General features: G+C 50.4%; 1 protein-coding gene across 6 annotated transcripts in view; it reads right to left on the bottom strand.

Moving 5' to 3' along the window:
• The window catches only part of PKNOX2 (PBX/knotted 1 homeobox 2), a 233673-nt gene that overhangs the window by 90781 nt on the left and 122902 nt on the right, over positions 1–19990 (bottom strand). Inside the window, exon 3 of one of the 6 annotated variants that reach the window (XM_064482193.1) lies at positions 4927–5159. The exons of the other annotated variants lie outside the window; for them this stretch is intronic. The gene's annotated coding sequence lies outside the window, so the exon portion shown is untranslated. The remainder of the gene's footprint in view (positions 1–4926; positions 5160–19990) is intronic. 6 annotated transcript variants of the gene reach the window in all.

Genomic DNA, 19990 nt, shown 5'->3' with positions numbered 1-19990 from the left:
CCCAGGCAGTGGAAGACAGCCTCGGCCTAAAGGGGAATTTGACTGCACAACTTACTTATTTACTTTTAGATTAAAGTGGATTAATTTTGTTTCTCAATGTCTGAAATGCACCAAGTGTCCAGAAATGAGGTTGGTGGTCAGCACCAGTGTAAGGCCTGGCCTGACACTTCCCACTCACAGCAATTTCTCCCTCTGGATGGAGTTGCTGATTTGACTCCAGTGAGGCTGCGCTTGGGGCCAGGATGGTGGGGTCATGGGAAGGGAGAGGGGGCTGCTGATGCCTGGGCTGCATTTTCAGGGCAGCAGCAGGGAGCATCTCCAGCCAAGAGCCCCAGCCCTGCAACCAGAGGTAAACACATCTTTAACATTCACAATTCCTTCCTAGTTAACACCATCTTAGTCTCCCTGTAAAAACACATTTGCACCTCAGTAAAGAATGTAATTAACTAGTGACATGACAACAGGAGGAGCTAAACAGTGGCCGGGCTGGGAGCTGCAGTGGGAAATGGAAATTCAGACATTTGCCTGAACAAGACTTTCCTGCCTCCCTCTGGGGGGTGTGTGTGTGTGCGCGTGCGTGTGCACTGCTGGAGGTGAAGGTGGCAGAGACACAGCATCCAGGATCCTAAGGGGTGTGTGAACTCCTGGCTGCAGGGAGAGGAGGTGGGGGAGCTAGGAGATGGGATGACTGGAGAGGAGCACGTGGTTAATGAATTTCCACTAAAAAATCTCTCTGGGTTGAAACAAAACCCCCTTCCCCACATGGGGCCCAGATTCCTCCCAAGGAGGGATGATGGATATGAGATCCATTCAACGTGGCAGAAGGCTCAGGTCCCCCAGGCCATCACCTGCCCAAGAGATCAGGACTGAGGGAGAGGATGCTATGAGCACCGAAGTGCCCCCATCCCAGCCTCTCCTCCTCCACTGGCATTGCCTGTGACTTCTGTGAATGACTCCTGGTTCCCCGGTACCCCAGGCAGCAAATCTGAAGGACAAGTCCACTTCCTCCCTTCCTGAGCCCCACCTCATGTTCCCTCCCCATCACTCCCCCACATCCCAGCTCTTTCCAGTCCGGGAGGAAGATGGTCTTCTCCTTTCCATTCCCAGTGATACACCTGGAGAGGGCCCGCATCCCTGGCCATGACGGCCAAGTCCCTCCTCCTCCCTGCTGTTTGCCCCACCAGCCTGTTAGCTGCCTTGGGACTGAGCTTCCCAGGCAGAGGGCTTCATTTTGCATCCATCCAGGGCCTCGGACTTGCCAGACACTGTCCGGGATGACCTTACAGCCGTGCTACCTCCTACTCCAGAATTTTCAGTGACTCCTTACTCATGGAAGGCACCTCTGGTGTTCACTGGTCGCACTGATCAAGTGCAGCCTGGCCCCTGACCTCCTTAACTGCCTTCTGAACTCAGCTTCGACCCTTCACCGTAGGCTTGCTACTGCCATCCACACACAGCCCTTTCATTCTCCAAATCTGTCCCATGACCTCCCACTTCTCTTACTGCCCCAATTCTACATCTCTGCTGGACAAGAACCTTATCACTCTTCAGTGTTCAACTCGAACATTCTGGCTTTTTCCTCTACAGCCAGACGTCATTTGATCTCCTCTGTGTTTCCAAGTAACATGTTTGTCACCCTCCGAAAGCTCTTGCAAGGCTCGGTTTCATGCTATAGTTAATCTCGCATCCCTCTCGTCTCTCTCCAAACTGGAGGCTCCTTGTGGGCAGAGACCCTGTCTTATAGCTGCATAATTTTTCATTTTACAAAGTACTTTCATATGTAGTATCTTCTCTAACTCTTAAAACAATCTTAGAAGGCGATATGTTAATATAGTAACTTAATTTTTATTACCTTCATAAAATAATATATCCTTATTGTACAAAATAGATACAGAAGAAGGAGAAAACTTTAAGTTAGCTGTGGTCCTAGGATACAAAGATAACCACAGTTACTATGTAGAGTAAGACGCCTTTTTCTTCAAGACAGGATCATACTCTACACGCTGTTTGTTCTGTAAGCAGCCTTATAAATTTAACGACGTACCGTAAATACCTTTGCACATAAGGGAAATGTACACAATAATCTTAGTGACACATGGCATGCCACTTACGGATGTACTCCAACTCCCCAGCCAAATTTCTATTATTTGTTGTTTAGATTATTTCCAGTTTTTGTCATTAGAAACACATAATGCCCATTCTTGCAGCTGAGTTTTGCTCCAGACTTGATGATTGTCTTAGGGTAAGTTTCTAGATGTGGAGTTGCCAAATCCAAAGGTGTACTCATTTCAAAGAATTTTTACAAATTACTTGCGGAAGGTCACGCCGATTTACATCATATCTGGAGTTTATGAGAGATGCCTTCTTCCCTGCCAGGTAGCTGATCTCATTTTATCGAGGTGGATAATAAGGCTTAGGAAAGTCAAGCGCTGGGTTTGCCTAAGAAAACAGCCAACAAGCGGCATGTCTTCTGACTCCAGACCTTTTGTTCTTCCCCCTCCCCCCTCCCCACCCCCACTTCTCTTTGCTCCCATATTTCTTACCAATCCAGAGAGGGGGCCTGCAGTAGTAAGTGCTAAGTAAATGTTGGGCTTCCCGAAGGAGAAGGCCGAGGCGATGTGGGGATGGGCCATTCCGGGGGGCCCTACTGATGTCAGCCTCCCGTATTCTGCCCAGGGGTCAGGGACCTATTTTGGCAGAGGAGAGCTCTGTTCTTGGGTAGCTTTTTACTAGTCCCTCCACCCCCAAGATGCAAACTGCTTCAATTTAGACTCTGTGTATTAAGAACATACCATGTGCCAGGGCCTAGGCGTGCAACGATGAAACACACACACACACACACACACACACACACACACAGGCAAGCTCTCCCTTTCTTTGAGGTGCTCACTGTCTAGATGGTAAGGACATAACGGTATCCGGTCATGTGTGGACGATGCTGCTTCTGGCTGCTGGCCTCCCCTCCTCCGCTTCTGCCAAAGCCCACAGAGCTGGGGCCAGGGCCAGGGTCTGGGTCAGGGTTGCTGAAGGAGGAAGCCCTCTCTGCCTGGTGTGTCCTGCAGCCCCTCTTGCTAATTGTGTCCTTTCTGTCACCGAGGGACTGGAGCTCCCTCCCCACGTCCTGCTGCTATGCCTGCTTTTCTGTCTGTCTTTCGCTTTAGTCTTACCCCTGCCCCCCCCGCCCCCGTAAGGAGTGGAGCCCCTCAGAGAGGACCAACAGCAGTTTAGGGAAGAGAAGCCCACCCTGGCCACACTCAGGGACTAACAAATACACAGTTGAGAGGGAAGGACGGTCCCCAGTGACACCAGCGTGCCCCACGCAGGGCACTGCCGCAGGGCGACACTAGACATAGATGTCCCCTTTCCCACACTGACAACTGCCTAGTCCCCCCAGCCTGGAGAAAGCTTCAAGGCAGAAGTACATCCGGTAATCTCCTTTCTGCCAGCTGTTCCTCTGAGCATCACAAGGGCAACTCACAGGACCGAAGGCACTGAGACACAGGAAAGAGCCTGCAGCCCTGGGGGTGGGGGGACAATGAGGTCGCAGCTGCCCTCCCCCCATGCTCACACTGGCCTTGCCCCAGGGCGGGCCTTGGGGGCGCCAGAGAGAATGTCAGCCCCTCTCTTTCGTCCTGTACAAAGTCTGCCTCCCTCAGAGGCTGGCAGGCGCCTGTGACACAGCTGCCCTGATCCCAAGGCTGGGCTGGGCCCAATTAACAGGCAGCCTGACAGACAGGGAGGTGGACCGAGAGACAGAGAGAGAGAGATGGATGGGAAGACACGGGCCCTGTGTGACCTGATGGCCCAGATGTTTCAGGGACAAAGGAGGAAGCAGGCTCTTCCATCTTGAAGATAATGTCCCTTCTATCCCCATAAGATCCCCAAGAAATGGAGTGGCCCTGCTCCCGCTCTTTAGCTCTGATCAGGCCGCTCCCAGGTCATTTTGTGGGCACGCCCTGACCTCTGACAGCCCAGCAAGCTTCCCCAGAGAACACCTTTGCTCGTTTAGCCAACCTGCACTTACACTTTTTGCAGATGAATGGGACAGCAGTGAAGACTGAGCCTCTGGCATCTCTGGCCAGAAGCCCAAACCAAAGGCCTGTCCCCTGTCCACTTTGGGGGTGTTGCCCCAGCCTGCAATCTATCCCGGGAGCAAACGACATCAGTGTCTTTGTCCTCATTGATCTCACTCTGGAGACCCTCCCAGGCCCTTTTCTTGCGTAAGTGCAGTGATGGAGGTGTGGTTTGCCTACCAAGTCCCTGGGGTGTTTCCCCAAGGGTATAGCTCCTCCTACTTCCCTGTGGGGTGAGCAAGCTAAGGAGGCAGATAGCTGGTCCCAGTTCTGCCAAAAATTTGCTGTGTGATGTTGCACAAAACCCTCCACTTCTTAGAATTCTGTTCCATCACCGTCATCATCAGTTTGCACCGCTGCCGTCTGTACACAAGAGGCGGGACCTGACAGGGGGCCCTGTTCTCGGACTGCTGGTGATTAGCTGTTGCAGTCAGTTGTCCCCGAGAAAGCCTCAGATTTCACCAGAGCCATGAGGCTGATCTCAAAGAGACCAGACTCCAATTCTCTAGGAAGGGAGAGCGCCTCCATGGAAGCTAAAAAAGTTTACAGACTGGCTTATACTGTTTCTCCCCAACTCAAAAATCTGTAATGACTTGCCAGGACCTATAAAGACAAAATCCAAGTTTCTTAGCCTCCTTTCTTGTCCTTTGTAATCAGACTCAACCTACCTCTCTTACCTAATCCCCTGGTCTTTCAAACCTGAGCCTTTTCTCCATCTGCACCAGGCTGTCATGGTATTACAGATGGTGAAGAGCTAACCCTCACCCTCTGACCCCTTGCTCAGGTCCCCACACCCCCTGGAGGCCCCCTTTCCTCTCCACTGCTCAGGTCCTACCCATCCCCTAAGTCCTACCTTTCTCTGAACCTCTGCAGCTGAATGGAGTCAAGCTCTGGGTCCCGCGCCCTACGATTGGCCCTTAATCTTACTTTGCTTTGTGATCTTCTGTGTTCCCTGTTAGTCTCAGTCTCCTCAATGGTATCATAAATGTTTGAGGACAAGATCGGTGTCTTCAGTTTCTCTTATGCCTTCCACGCGTACCCAGGCTGGTGCTGTGCCCGTGTGGAACATCGAGAGGATCGTTCTTGCTGCGTGAAGAGGAAGCATCACCAGAAAACACTCAATCAGACCAGTGCTCAACCAGCTTAGCTAGACTTTGCCTAGTTAGTGATTATCACTTGTTGTCAAAGACATTACAATTCCCTCCACTTCAATGTGTCTCTGAATTGAGAGCTTCTGACCACGCTGTGGTTTATTTCATGTGCCTCCTACACTAAGATGAAGAAGTGAACGTGGGAGATAGTACAGTGGTCTGGAAAAAACTCCGAAGTCAGACAGCCTGGATTCACATCCTCCATCTCCCTCTTCCTGGCTGTGTGACCTCTCGGTGTTCCTATTTCTGAAAATGGGAACGGTAATACCTAACTTACGGGGTGTTTATTGGGGTTTTATGTCATTTATTACATCAGACACACGATGTGCTCAGCACATAGTAAAGGACTCAGCATCGACACAGACTGAGCCACAAATGGTGAGTGTCGTTGTTAAGACAATCATAGCAATTATAGTTTGTTTCCCTTTTGTTTGGCAAAATCATACTCATCCTTTGAGATCCAGCTCTGTAAAGTTTTCTCTCACGATAAAGTCCAAAGCTCTTAGCCGTGAACTCCAGGCGGTATCTCAGCATATTTTCATTACATGTTCCCACGGGCGCCCCTCCCGTTTGAGCCCTGAGCTTCCTGAGCACAGTGCTCCTGCTTCTAGCTCTGGCCTCGCATCAGGCTCCACGTGTGCTTATTAAATAGGGAGTGAATGGATGAGCAGGAATGCTAAGAGCAGTCAAGAGACCAGGGCAGAATTCGACCACACACAGATTAGAGACGGGTCATGGGGAACCCATCGTAGAAAGCACATGTCCCTTTTAACTCAACTAAGACCAGTCCCAAATTTAGTGAAGTCCCTTGGCTTTCCCAGTAGGATTACGTTTCTAAGGGTAACCACCAGCCTAACCGAAGCCTTTTGAAAACCTCTGCAAAGCCCTTCCTGTCTCCATCCCTCCTTTGCCCTCAGCTGGGCTCGGTCCTCCTCCTGTTCCCCGCCATTCCTCCCACAGCGGTCAGACCGTCCAGCCTCGGAGCCCCAGCTCCCTCACCAACCAGGCTGCTGATGGACCCTGGGTTCCCAACCCAGAAGCAGGGGAAGGTCAGTGCATCTTGGTACAAACGAATCATTCTTTTCTGCCCCCATAGAGTGAGCCACATTTTCCTCCCCTCCATCTCCTCTGCCACACCTCAGCTTAGCAACAGCCTGCAAATCAGTCTCCCCGCGGCCTTCCTCATCGTGCACGTGGCTGCCACAGGACGGTTCTAGCAGCCTAGAGCATCCTGTGCACCATTCTCTTAGCACTTATCCTGCAAAATTCTGATTTCTATTCGCCTACCCTACTAGATTACATAATCCTAAACAGAATGTGTTTGGAGCCTAATCTGTATACCTATAAGGTGTTCAATAAATATTGGTTGAATAAAGGAGTAAATAAATGTATATGTTCAGCAGAGGATATGCAGAATGTATGGCACACAACCTGCTAATGTCCCTTACAAAGAACTGTGTCACCCAGTTTATTATTTAATCTTTGCAGCAACCCTCCAAAGGAGGTGTTACTAGTCCTATGTTTAAAAGGGGGAACTGAGGTTAGAAAAATGACTTGCCCAAAGTCACAAAGCTGGTTAAGGGGGCGAAGTGAAAGGGCAGAGTCCAAGGGTGGTCTCCTCCACACCTCTGCCCACCTGTCCGCCTGCCCGCCCAGCCAGGGAGAGGATCCAAAGAGGCTGAACTGCTTCTGCTCTGCCTCACTTGGGAAATAAACAAGAAGAATTCTTCCTCTCATCATTTGGTGAGTCGGTGACATTTCGTTTGACAAAGAATCTAGGAAAAGCCTCTCCTGGGACCAGTTTTGGGACTGGGCTGTGATAATAATGCTTTATTGAAAAAGGATGCTAGAAACTGAGCTCCGGATGGCCTTTTACATGGAGTAATTTATGCAGGAAATGAGAAATAATTTTTTAAAAAGAAACACACATTGATCTAAACATGGTCACAAAGAGAGAAGTGATGATCACACACACACACACACACACACACAGGAATAATATCAGAGACACTGCCACTGACAAAGGCACAAATGCCAGTTCTTGGTCACAATCATGGCCACACACCCCATAAAACGCCAAAAGACTGCTGGTGGGACCAATTCAGAGCCTGTGGACACACCCACTTGCAAAATAGTCTGATGGCTCTGACCCCCTTCCATGTCTTCCATGGGAAATTATGATTTTCCCCACACGTGTAAATTTGAGTTATTAAGGAACACACAGGAAGCATGACATTGAAGAAATTAATCTCTCTGTGCCTCCTTGCCCTTCTCAGGGCCCTGTTCCCTCCTGCAATGATCCACTGAGCCTGGAGATGCTGCTGACCAGATGACTTGCACCCCAGGCACAGGTCTCCACTCCGGGATTCTTGCTGCGTGCCTTACAGAGGTTTCAGTCAAAATCAGTTTGTAGAGGATAGCAAAGGAACCATAACAAGGCTGGGGAATGAAACGCCTGTAAAATTCTCATTCAGATGCCTCTCAGAAATAAATCTCAGATATGGAAGGGATGGGACTGGGATTTTGTTTAAAAACGTCTCCCTCCCTGGGTGAGTTTGTGAAGGGTTACTGAAAGCCAAGAATGTGCCCCCTTCCAGCCATGGTGAGTTTCACCTAGGCTGAGAGCTGCAAATAGAGTCCCTGTTCTTGTGAAATCAGCACCTGAGAAGCTCTAAGAGGCCAGGAACAGCTCTGGGAGCCGGGACACCAGGCTTCTATCCAGAACGTTCCTCTATTCACTGGGGATGTGACCCTGGGCACCTCCATCACCACCAGAGCCTCAGTTTCTCATCTGTGAAGGAAGAAGGTTAGAACTGGATGGTCACTTCTGCCATGGTCTCATCAGGAGACCTTGGCCAAGTTCTAATGAGACTTCACACAACTGTATATGCATGGTGATTATACATTACAGAGCACATCCAGCCAAAGCCATTAGCATTTTGCCTGAGTTTGACAGTGACTTTGTGGAGTTACTAGTACTGGAACCAGCATACCCATTTTACAGACAGAATAATCAAAACGGGGTCTTAAAGTATCTTGGCCAAGGTATTGATTCAAATTACATGAAATTCAAATCTTCCCTTGAACATCAATCCCTATTAAAAGGGAAAAAAATACACAACATACTTTGAAAACCCTGAAGTCTGCCCTGGGAAAAATTTGTTTCTATTGCCTAGATTGGACTTGTTAAGTAACAACTGTGATTTCAAAGCTTCTGCTACCTGTTTGCATGGCCGAGGGTGGAGGCCCAGAGCAGATGTTCTGTCATTTAGGAAAAAGATTCAGTGTCTTTTAGCTGTTAAAGGGGAGGCCAGGCCTGCTCTGGGAGGGGAAAGATGAAAGCAAAGGGAACTCAATTGTTACCTACTCATTTGGCTGGTGTTTATTGAGTGTCTGCTGTGTGCCAGGAACTGTTCACAATTGTTAACAAAAAAGATAAAAATCTCAGCATTCATGGGGTTTACATTCTGGCCAGGGTGGAGAGGGGAACGGTGGACAGATAATAGCAAGATAGTGAATAATACATACAGTGTCAGATAATAAGGGCAAAGGAGAAAAGGCAAAAAAAGGATTGGAGAATGAGGAATTTATAAAGTTCCCCCGCCAACTTCCTGGTGAATCTAGTCTAGGACGTCTCGAAGATGGAGGAGCATAAAACTCAGAGCAGAAGGGAGAAGAAAGCAGGTGTTGGTTGGGAGAACAGGTAAAAGGGAGGCAGGCCAGACTGAGCGGGAGAAAACAGTGAGAAACTCCTTCCGTGGGACACAAGGAGGGACGTGGAAGGGCTTGGAAGACCTTATTTCGTTATCTCGTAAGTGAAGTTCAACTTGTTCTGCTCTCCACCCTCCACAGAGCCAGGGCCCCTTCTGGCATCTCCTCGGGGGCTGGGACCAGTGGCATTTCCCTTGGCCACAGAGTTTAAGGGGGTGACCCGAACTTCAGTTATGGAGATGAAATCAGGACCCAAAACCACGCCCTGCCTGGACACTTTAGAATTCAACGCAGAAGAAAGAGTCAGTAATACTGAGCCTGCCATCATTAAGAACGTTGATGTTTTGTTTACCATGCACTTTTGCCGTTAATTTTGGTTTTTAAAAATATTGCATTGAAATATTATTTCTCTTGATTGCTGAACTTTTGGGCATCCCCTTAAATTTTATGCCTGGGGTGAATGAGCCTGGCAGGCCAAGCACCCACACCAGTAAAAATGTACAGATGTGGCAGCTTTGAGAGAAAGGGCGGCACCCACAGTGGGGACAGCTGTGCATGGAGCACAGAGGAGGCCGCACGTGCAGGACGGAGGGAGAAAGGGGAGCAGGACCTACTCCAGGGCAGGACCCTGAAGCAAGACAGGACCAGGAGAACCTGAACACCTTCCTCTCTTGGACTCCAGGGGAGATGGACGTCCCGCAGCCTGGGAGGAAATCTCCAGTTGTTCTACAGGGATGTTCACGGGAAAGGCGATCCTCGCACTCCAGGGGGCTTGGGGGACACATGAGTGATGGCAGGTGGCTAGCTGCTCTCCCTTCCAGCTCTGCAGCTAAGAGTCCAATGCAGTAATTAAATGGTGAGGGCACCGGCATCCTGTCCACTGGGAGTTGTGCAGGCAGAGTTGCTGGGCTGCCCCAGGAGATGTGACCAGCAGGCCCACCCCGTAGGAAGGGGAGGGGAGACTTGGTACTTAGTTCATTCTGCCTCCTATGGGGCATTGCTGCTCAGAGTATTCTTACCTATAGGCTAAGATCAATTAATGTTTGTTGAAATGAAAGGAAGGGCCCCTGTCCTAAACAAAGGCTATTTCTGTAGGAGCAGCAGCTGGAATAACCAAAACAGAGGAGCCATTAGCCAAATGGCGAGGAGGCGCTTGTGGCCAAGGGGGCTTGCCCGCTTGTGTCCGTGTCACTGTGCCCGCACGCCCAGCACAAGAGGCCAGATTGGTGCCTGTACCCCTGCAAGTCCCACCTCTCCGCTTCCCTGCTCCCTGTTCCTCCCAGCTCTGCCAGTCCATCGGCCCTGCTGCTTCCCCTCCTGACACCTCCCAGGGAGGCCAGGGTCTGTACACAGGGCCCCACATCCATCATACTGCTGGCCTTGCAGGGGTCAGCGTGGTCACAGCTGCCTGAGTCTCTGTGAGTTAGGAAAGGAGGCGTGCCGCTTCAAGAGTAAGAGTTTATTTTTGCGGGTTCTGAGCTGAGGCTGAATACTGGATGGTCAGAATTTAGATATACGTCTCCCTTCATAAAGCTCCAGCACATTCTACAGACTTCAGCTCAACAAAGTGGGAGATAGGAAACAAACAGCAAGGGACTAAGATGACCCATTTAACGAATAGACACCTGCCATCTGTTCTCTACTAAACAGCTAGGGAGACCTCTTTGATGTGCAAATTCCATTCGACCCCTTCCCCTTCTCCCTGGTTTCAAACAGTTATTGGCCTCCTATTCCTCTTGAGATCAAGACCAATATCCTCACCCTGGCCTAGAAGGTCAGGTGTGGTCTGGCCCTGACCATGTCTCCTGCTTCATCTAGTTGACTCTTTGCCTTCTGGCCACCCGGGCCTTTGGTTCCTGGAAAAAACAGGACATGTTTTTTTCCCACCAGAGGGCCTTTGCACAAGCCACCCATCTTCCTGGAAGATGCTCTTTCCTCAACCACCTCAAACTAGAAACCACCAGTCTGCTTCACTTTTGCATCTCAGCTGGAGCTCTTCCTCAGGGGAGCTACTCTGACCTCCCAGAGCAGGGAAGCCTCCTCTGCACATCGCACTTCATGATTCAGTCTGAGCCCTTCACTCGGTTTATAACTGTATATTAATTTGTGATGATTTGGGTTATACCTGTTTTCTCCACTAGGCTGTGAGCTCCACGTGGGCAGGGACCCAGGTGTGTTTTGCTCACCTTGAATCCCTGGCACACAGCAGCACCACCAGTACTGGTGGAATGATCATCCTCCCCAACCTGAGTCAAAGATCAGGAAGGTGATCTCTGACCACTGCTCAGCATAGTAAATTAAAGTGATGGGAAATAAGAGCGAGGGGTGAAGTGCTTCTTTCTTCTCATCCTCCACTTTTGGCTCGTTCTCCTTTCCTCCTTCTCCCTACAAAGCTGTCTTTAGGAACCTGTTATTCAGAGGGCTGCAAAATGTAGTTTACACAAAGTTCGGCACTGGCTGTGAGGTCATAGGTCAAGACAGGCAGGAGATGTGGACAGACCCGAACAGGGCAGATCGACAGCCAATGAGAGAGGGCTGGGCCAGAACCAAGCAGACGGAATGAGGGCCTCACAGCAGCTCTTGTTTTCTCCACACTCCTTCTCACAGCATCTTAGGCTTGGAGAACCCAGAGGAGTCCTTTCTACTGCTCAGGTCCCCTCCCTCTCTCCCTCTCTCCTTCCCTCCAGCAAGGTTCTTTGTGTGTGTGGACATGTTGACCCCACTGCAGTGCAATCTCCCTGAGGACAGGAACTGCGCCTCGAATGGCTTCGGGCATCCCCTCCCCCAGCTCCTGGTTCAAGGTGCCACACGTGATGCCTATTTGTGGATTCCTGTTCTTCCGCGGAGGGTGTGCAATGTGGGCTACCTGCCCAGGTAGAGAGCCAGAGAACAACTTCGAGGCTGGGGTGTGGGGCACTGAGGTCCCAGGTGTGCAGAAAGGATCGGCTTTTGGGCCAGACAAACGCTAAGGCCTTCAAAGCCCAGCCCACCACTGGACTGGCTCGTCTGAAGCAGAGAGCAGCTCACTGGGTCCCCGCGGGTCTGGAGAAAGACCCGTCCACCCCGCCGTTTACTCGCCCGCCCACCCCGGCAGCCCGTAGCAGCCTGGCAGCTGCACCCTGGGGTGGGGCCCAGCCCACCAGGGAGAAAACAAAGCAGCTGCCTCTGAGCTGGCGCCAAGCCCGCTCCCTGTGAAGAGAGGCCTCTCTGCGCTGGTCCAATAAATAACAGAAAGTGCAAGTGGCCCGAGGTGGAGCCGGAGCCGCTGGGCCCCAGGCAGGGCGGGGTAAGCGGCCGCCAGGTCGGGAGCGCAGGGATTAATAACGCATCAATTTTAATGTGGGGAGAGGGTTTTTTTTTTTTCCTGCTTCACAAACAGCAAAGTGAATGTTTGAGCATCCTGGCAGGGGGTTAATGAGGACTCTGATTAGTTATTCGGATTTCTCCACATTGCCTCAATCCATCCTACCAGGGAGGAGAGGAGGGAGGAGGTGGGACGGGAAGGCTGCAGAGAGCTGCTGGGATGAGACAACAGAGTCTCCGGTCTCTGAGCAGAGTTCAGTCCAAGGAAAACGCGTCGCTTCACCCTCTCCCTTCCACCCTCCACATGCTGGTGGAACAGAGGGTTGGCCGGGACTTCGAGATGACCTTTCCAGTCCCTTGACCAGATCGATAACCAGAGGGGCATGACTCTGGGGCCATGGGGAGGATCAGTGAGAGGGGCGTGCCTGGGTCAGAACCCTGTGGCCGGGGCTTTCCCACTGCACCAGGATTCCCTCTCCCAGTCCTCTTCCCAGCCAAAGTGAATATTCTGCTTTTCCCTTCAGGGAGAATGCTGATCAGGGATAGGCCAGGGTTTGTCCATCTGTCCATCCAAGCTCCTCAGCTAGGGCTGTCTGCTGGGCTGGGGAACCAAGGGGCATCCTCACTGGAAAACCTCTGCCAGCTGGTTCCAGGCTCAGGGATGGAACGCAGGCTTTCTCTGATGGCCCCCGAGAAGGGGTGCCCCCCAGCAGCACTGCCTCCCTCATCCCAGCTGCTGGTATCTAGCGTCACTCCCTCCCGCCGGGCCCCCCGCAACAACCCCTCTCCCCTTCCTGAGACTCCAGGTCGGTGATGGATCCTGCTCATTCATCCCCGACATGCAGGGCACAAAAGAGGGGCAAGGGCATGCAGAGGCGCAGCACGCACTCAGGAAGAGAAATCACCGGGCCATCTGGACGCGAGCTCCGTGCCTTTCCCGCTATTACCACACAGATGGACTTCTGAGCCGGGGTCCCCATCCCCTCCTCACCCCCAGGTCCCAGGCCTTCTGCTGCAGTCCAGGACCCAGACCCAGATCCAAACCCAGATCCACAGGTAAGTGATGTCACAGTGGGGCACCACCCCTATTCTTCCAGATCATCTTAGTGTCACTGAAGTCCCCAAAATGCCTCTCTCTGGAGGTTCCCAAAGATCTGCTGCTCACATTAACCCCAAATTCTCAGTGCACACTGAGGCCCCTTCAACTCTCCCCATGAATCCATTTATTCTCCCCAAGGACAGGAGATGACAGCCCTCTTAGCCCTCAGCTCTGCCCCCAGCTCATTCTGAATAATAACAGCTGATGTTTACTGAAGGTTCCTGTGTGCTGGCCTTCGTGCCCAGCTCCACACACGTGATCTCGCTGACCTTCACCGACCCTGTGAGGTAGGTGCCCGTGTACACTGTCCAGCAGGATTCTCTGCAATGAGATGTTCTCAGTCAGCACCATCCAGTACTGTAGACACCACGTGGCTGGCAAGCGCTTGAACTGTGGCTGGTGTGACTGAGTAACTGAATTTTTAATTTAATTTAATTTAAATTTTAATAGACACGTGTCTGGTGGCTACAAAACTAGACAGCACAGACTAGAGGGTCAGGCAGCATGCTCCACACACGCGGCTGGTCGGGGTGCGGCCAGGACTCACACCGCGTGTGTCCGCTTTTCTGTGTGGCTTCGAGGTACTGTCAGGTGCATGAAGCAACTCAGGCAGAGAAGGTGAAGGACTGGTATGTGACCATGGAGGCTATGAGGACGCCAGGGTTGCCTTCAGGGTACCAAGGTGAGTAAGAGCCAGTCTCTGCCCTCAAGGGACTGTAATACAACTGAGAGACAAAGTACATTCTACTTGGGGCAGGAGGACTTAGATGGGAAACTGAAGGAGGCAGAGTTGCCTAGATTCCCCACGGCAGCCCCGCCCCGCACTCAGCCCCGCCCAGCGATGACCCCATTATCTCCATGCTGCCCACTCTCCCCGTTTGGTTCCCCACGTTTTTCCTTGTTTCAGATGAACAGCAGCATCATCATTGCAGGCACCCAAGAAGGAAACCTGGAGACGCCCTCACCTTCTCTTTTCCTTCCTCCCCCTTCTCTCACCTCCTACTTTCCATCACATGCTGATATTTCTTCCTAAAGGTACTTTAAATACCCTCTGCTTCCTGACCGCACTGTCTATGCCCACCCTGCCCCGCCACTGCGTCCTCTTCCCTCCCTCACCTCACCCCGCGCTCCAGGCACACGGTAACAGGTGTTCCGGGAGCTCAAGATGCTTTCTCAGGTCCCTGGTCTTTTGCATCTGCTGTGCTCTCCTCCTGGCTCGCCCTTCCTGCCTCGTCTAACTGGACGACCCCACATTCCTGAAGATTCACCTCTGGGCTCTCTGCCCCTGGAGGCTTTCAGCAGTATTCCTCTCTGGCAGACAGTGACTTCCACCTCTGCGCTCCTGTGACTCCGAGCACACACGTGGGCTAAGTACCGGCACTTCCCAAGGCGTCCTCTGAAGTCAGAGATGGTGGCTGTGTCCTCTTCGTGTTCAGAGGGCCCGCAGTGTGTGGCACATGGAGAGGGTAGCCAGGAAGGATGCAGGTGTGTCTGCACCAGAATTATCTGAGACCCGAGGCCCCTTCTGGCCCTGCCTTTCCCTGCCTCCCACACAACACATTTTTGCACTAGGCGTCTTGCTGGAAGGTGCCGAGAAACACTCCTGCTTCACCTCACAGCCTGCTCTCTGGAGGTGAGGCACGGCAGGGTGACTCCCCACAGAGCCCAACACTCAGTGTGAACTCCAACAGCTTTGAAGAATCTCAAAAACAGCCTGCTTCAGTCCCAACCAAAATGGGCTTGAGTCTGCAACCTCCAAACAGCCTTTCCCACATCTCTCCCTTTGCCTCCGGCCTCCCCACCCTGCCCTGCTCCCCTTCCCAGTTCCCCCCACAAGGGTCTTCAGGCACTGTCCCCAGGAAACGTCAGTTTCATCCAGGACAACTCACCACCCGGTGCACCCATCCAGGGACAGAGTCATCAGAGTGATGAGGTTCTAGCCTGCATACAGCACACCACCATTTACAAAGCAGTTCCTTCCACATTTTCTTGTTTCATCCTCACGACTCTCCTACATGAGGAGGGCAGTTAGGCACTGTTCCCCCGTTTTACAGATGAAGAAATAGAGGCTCAGAGAAATGAAGAGCTGGATCCTAGATTCAAATGCAGATCTTTTGATTCTAAGTTCAGTGTTCAGTTTACTGGGAGGATGGTGATGTCATCAAAAAAGGGGAGTGGATTATAGAGGAAGAACAGGTTTAGAGGAGGTGCTGGTGAGTTTATCTGAGGGTGTGTTATGCCTAACATTTGGATAGGACACTGGAGTAGAGAAGAAAGCTTGGAGTCAATGTCTGGGGCTGTATTCTACCCCCAGTCCTCCATATGTGGTCTTATCATACAAAGTCATCTGCTGCTCTACAAACACCATCTTGCCTCTTTACCTTCTTGCCTTCCTAAGGAATTTATAGCCTTCCCTGCATCTCTGACTTCTGATATTCTACCCAGCTTTCCAAGACCACCTCAGATGCTACCTCCTATATGAATCTTTCCTGGATCTTCTCTGGCAGAAATGGCCCCTCTTTTTTTAGGGTCTCCCAACACTTTGTGTAAACCAGCATTGTCATCTTTGTCTCATCCCGTCTGGGACTGTGGTCATTTGTGTCAGCCTCCTTCATCGTGTTGAATTCTTGTTCACCTCTGTGTCAACCACTGTGTCTGGAACCATGCCTTGGGCTTAAGAGGTGATCAAAAAATATTGGTTGGGTTGAATTGCATTGCTAATTATGTTTCTAAGAGGGGGGGGTTTGACCTTTGCCTTTCTAATGGGGAAAGTGAAATGTAATGGATATCACAACTTTTGTCCGAATTTTCAAATCTGACCTCCATGATGATTTAGAAGCACGTGTGCAGAAGATGAAAGGAGGGGCTTATAAACAAAAAGCAACACACAAGTGTAGCCTGAACCTATTCAAAGTGCACTAGGAAGGCCAAAGGCCAGAATGAAGTGGAGTCTGAAAACACCCACCTCCCCCTCCACACTCTCCCTCTGCACACCCCCCTCTCCACTCTCTCTTAAAAAGCAATACTTGAAGCAAAATGGAAAGAGACAAAAATAAAGGATTGAGGCAGCTACACCCCGGGGCAGACATAGGAGATTACAGATGACAGAAGGAAAGCAAATGATTTAACTCCCACTTTGCTTTGTTTTCTTCAAGGACAACATCATCAAACCAGAAAAACGATTTATAAAGGTTTCAAGTTTGAGATAGGTGAGGAGGTGGTAAACCAGTATCTTATAGCTTTAAATAAAGTCAAGGCTGCGAACACCAGCAAATCACAGCTTGAAGCAGGGAAAGAACTTAAAGACAGGATTGTAGAACCACTGTTAGCTGTTGGTGAACTGATCAAAAGAAATCGTTTTTAGAGACGGAAATACGCAAAAGTTGTATTTTCATAAAAGCAGTAAACATCGGATTCTGGAAGCTACATAATAGTAAGTTTGATATTCATTGCTAACGAAAATTCTCAGTTGGATTATTTACGAAGCAAAAAAGTGATGTCCAAGAACCAGAATAGCTTCACTGAAAAACAGTCACGTCAAACTGACTTTACTGCCCTTAAAAAAAAAAAAAATAAATAAAATTCCTAGGTTGGTAGACAAGGAATATTCTGAAAAGTATCTTGATGTCAGCAAGATAAATTACAACATCTTCCATGACATCATTCTGGACAGGACAGGACAGAACGGAAGAGTAAGTGGATGCCTGGGGACAGATGGTTACTAGACTTACCACGGTGCTCATTTTGTAATATATGCAAATATCAAATCACTAGCTCACTGTATAGCATCACTATGAAACTAACATAATATTGTGCCTCAACTATAGTTCAATAAAGGAGAGTAAGTTGGATGGGAAAAGTGGTAGGTGAACTTTTCGGTAGATTGTAATTGTCCTCAATCAATATTGATTAGTAGATTTCAGTCTGGAGGGAGGCCTTTCATGTTGAGATAACCAGCTTTGCGCTGCGGAGCATTTTTACTGACAATTTGCATGACGTTGTGGAAGGTGCACTTACCCCTCCACACACTGAAGGGATAGTTAATGTGTTGAGAGACAGAATGAAGACGGAGAAAGAGCTTGTGAGACAGGAAACACAGGTTGAAAGCAGGGAGATGTTGAATAGAGAGAAATATAAATTTATACTGTTGGAGTAAAATGCAAACTGTAAAAGTGAGGGAGATGGAGCTTAAGAGCATTACATATGAAAAAAAATAGGGACGTTTGGCTAAAAACTCCATAAGTACCAGTGTTGTGATGTGGCTGCCAAAAACAGTAAAAAGGTAATTGTGATCTGAGGCTGTGTTCCTACAAGTCCAGGTGAAGGAAGCCACGGTTCAGACCGCGCTGGAGGATCATGTTTTCTTCATCAGAGGAGCACTGATAATCTGGACTGCATCTGAGGAGGAAGGCTAGGATGCTAAAGAAAGGTACATACCTGCAGAACAGAAGAGCTAGGGAGGGGCAGGCGTCTTGTCTTCGGTATTTAAAGAGCTATTATGCAGAGGAAATATTGGTCTTACGCTGCGCTGCCCAGAGAGCGGAACAGAAAAGTGGAAGTGACAGAGACAAATATCACCTTCAGGTGAGGGAGATCTACCAGTGAGAGCTGCCCCAACAAAGAAGAGCTGCCCTTGCCAGGAGTGTTAGGAAGACAACGAAAGTCTGCCTATTGGACATGCCGACACAGCATGGCAGGTAAACCAGCTGACCTCCAAGGCCCCTTCCAGCTCCAGGGCATTATGAGAACTCTGAGTGAGGAAGATGTTTCTGACTGGGGCAAAGCCTCTCCAGGGTCCTTCGAATACATTGTGGAGGTCACCATCTCCTTTGCCGGTTAATAAATCTGGTCCTCCATTCTGGGGAACTGCTCTGGGAGAGATCACAGTGGTCATGACGTGTGGCACTTGGAAGAGAGCCAGCGTTTTCCCTGGTGCTTCTCACAGAGATTCCCCCCCCCCCCCGACATTCCTGGGAGGAATGTGGCTCCTGTTTAATCTTCCTCTGGGGTGTGAGCAGGACTGGGCAGAGGTGGGAAAGAACAGCAGGGGTGTGGCTGCCACCTCTGGAGCTCCGAGGGCCAGTGAAGCTGGCAAGGCCCAGCCCAGGCACAAGCCAGAGAGCTGACCACATGGCATGACCACAAGCTGATAACTTGTCAGGAGGGCGTAGCAAGGAGCAGTAAAGGGGCACAGTCTAAGGAAGGCCCACCCAACAGCCAAACGGGCTCCCGGATTGTGCACTCAGCACCCACTGATACAAATAAATACTTGTGAGGGGTTCTTCCTTCCAGCCACCTCTGTGCCTTTGCTCTCTCTTCTCAGATGTTCTCCCTCCCCTCCGAGTTTGCCCTTTCCGGTTTTGTTCATCCTCCAAGACCCATATCCTTGGTCGTGCCTTCAAGTCTCTGAACTGAAGACACGTCCCACTGCCGCACTCATCGTGCTCTGCCTCGAAGTATGGTAGGTTGGTTTTGTGCCTGATGTGTCCCCTCCCCCAGGAAGCCACTCCTTGAGAGCAGAAAAGGGCTCTTCTGCATAGCGTTAGCCTGCATGTTAGTGGCAAGGTGGTAGCTGGCAGAGCTCTGAACTGTGGTCCAGAGTGCTCGTCCTGGGTTGGCACCCAACTCCTCTGGGCGTCACGTGCCTGAAGATGAGCACAGCGGCAGATCCCTAAGTTCCTTTCACGCTGACACACTTATGATTTTGTGCAACACATGTTTTAACTATTTCCCCTTAATCTCTAAAGTCAATTCCTGTTTGTCTTATAGTCTGTTTTCATTTCTGGATCTTTTTTCTGTTGTCATTCATCCATCTATCCATCCATTTATCCACCCATCCACCCATGCATCCCCATTTTCAACCAACACATATTGGACCTCTGCTTTGTGCTAGGTCACCAAAAAGACTAAGATGTGTTCGCAGCTTGTAAGGAGGGCCTGGGTATAACAGGGGACACAGCCATGTAAACAAATAACAAAAAAACCCACCAAAAAACAGGTGAGAAGTGCTGTCCCAGAGATGAGTGTGACGTGTACTGGGACCACGGGGGGAGTGATGGGGAGGAGGATGCTGTTGGTTAACCTACCAAAGCTACTCATCACCCTCTCAGCCCTGCTTAGGAGCCTGATGCCTTGAATCCTTTTTTCTTGGCCAGTTCTTCCAGGATAGCACTGAGAAGAAAGATGGGAGTTGTGTGAAACAGAAACAGAACGGAGAGGGTCTGGCCTCAGGGTCCACAGAGAGTCGGTGGTCAGACTTAGAATGAGCCCCCGACCCCTCCATGGCCGTGCTGGGGGCTCTAAGGTCCAGAGCCCGCGTTTTCAAGCTGCTCACTTGTCCCCAGCCCCGCTGCAGCAGCACACTTGGCAAGTCATTTATTCCTCCATAACATTTGCTCGAAGGAACGTGGCCACTGAATTATAGCGGGGCCCATTATCTCACAATAACTGTCTGGGAAATGTTAATGTTAATGCATGGATCATGCAGAATGCCACATTAGGGGTTTTATGGTGGACATAACATTTTTATGAACTTTTTCTCTGGTAGCATCAGCCTTTGATGGAAAGAAAAGAAAAGAAAAAAGGAAGAAAGAAAGACAGGGTGGGAAGGAAGAGAGAGAGCCGGCACCGGGAGGAGAAGGGCTGGTGGAGAG

The sequence above is a fragment of the Camelus dromedarius genome, chromosome 34 (assembly GCF_036321535.1).
Source record: "Camelus dromedarius isolate mCamDro1 chromosome 34, mCamDro1.pat, whole genome shotgun sequence".
Classification (NCBI taxonomy): domain Eukaryota; kingdom Metazoa; phylum Chordata; class Mammalia; order Artiodactyla; family Camelidae; genus Camelus; species Camelus dromedarius.
Note: the sequence above shows the minus strand (reverse complement) of the source record. Positions and strands in the feature narration are given on the sequence as shown.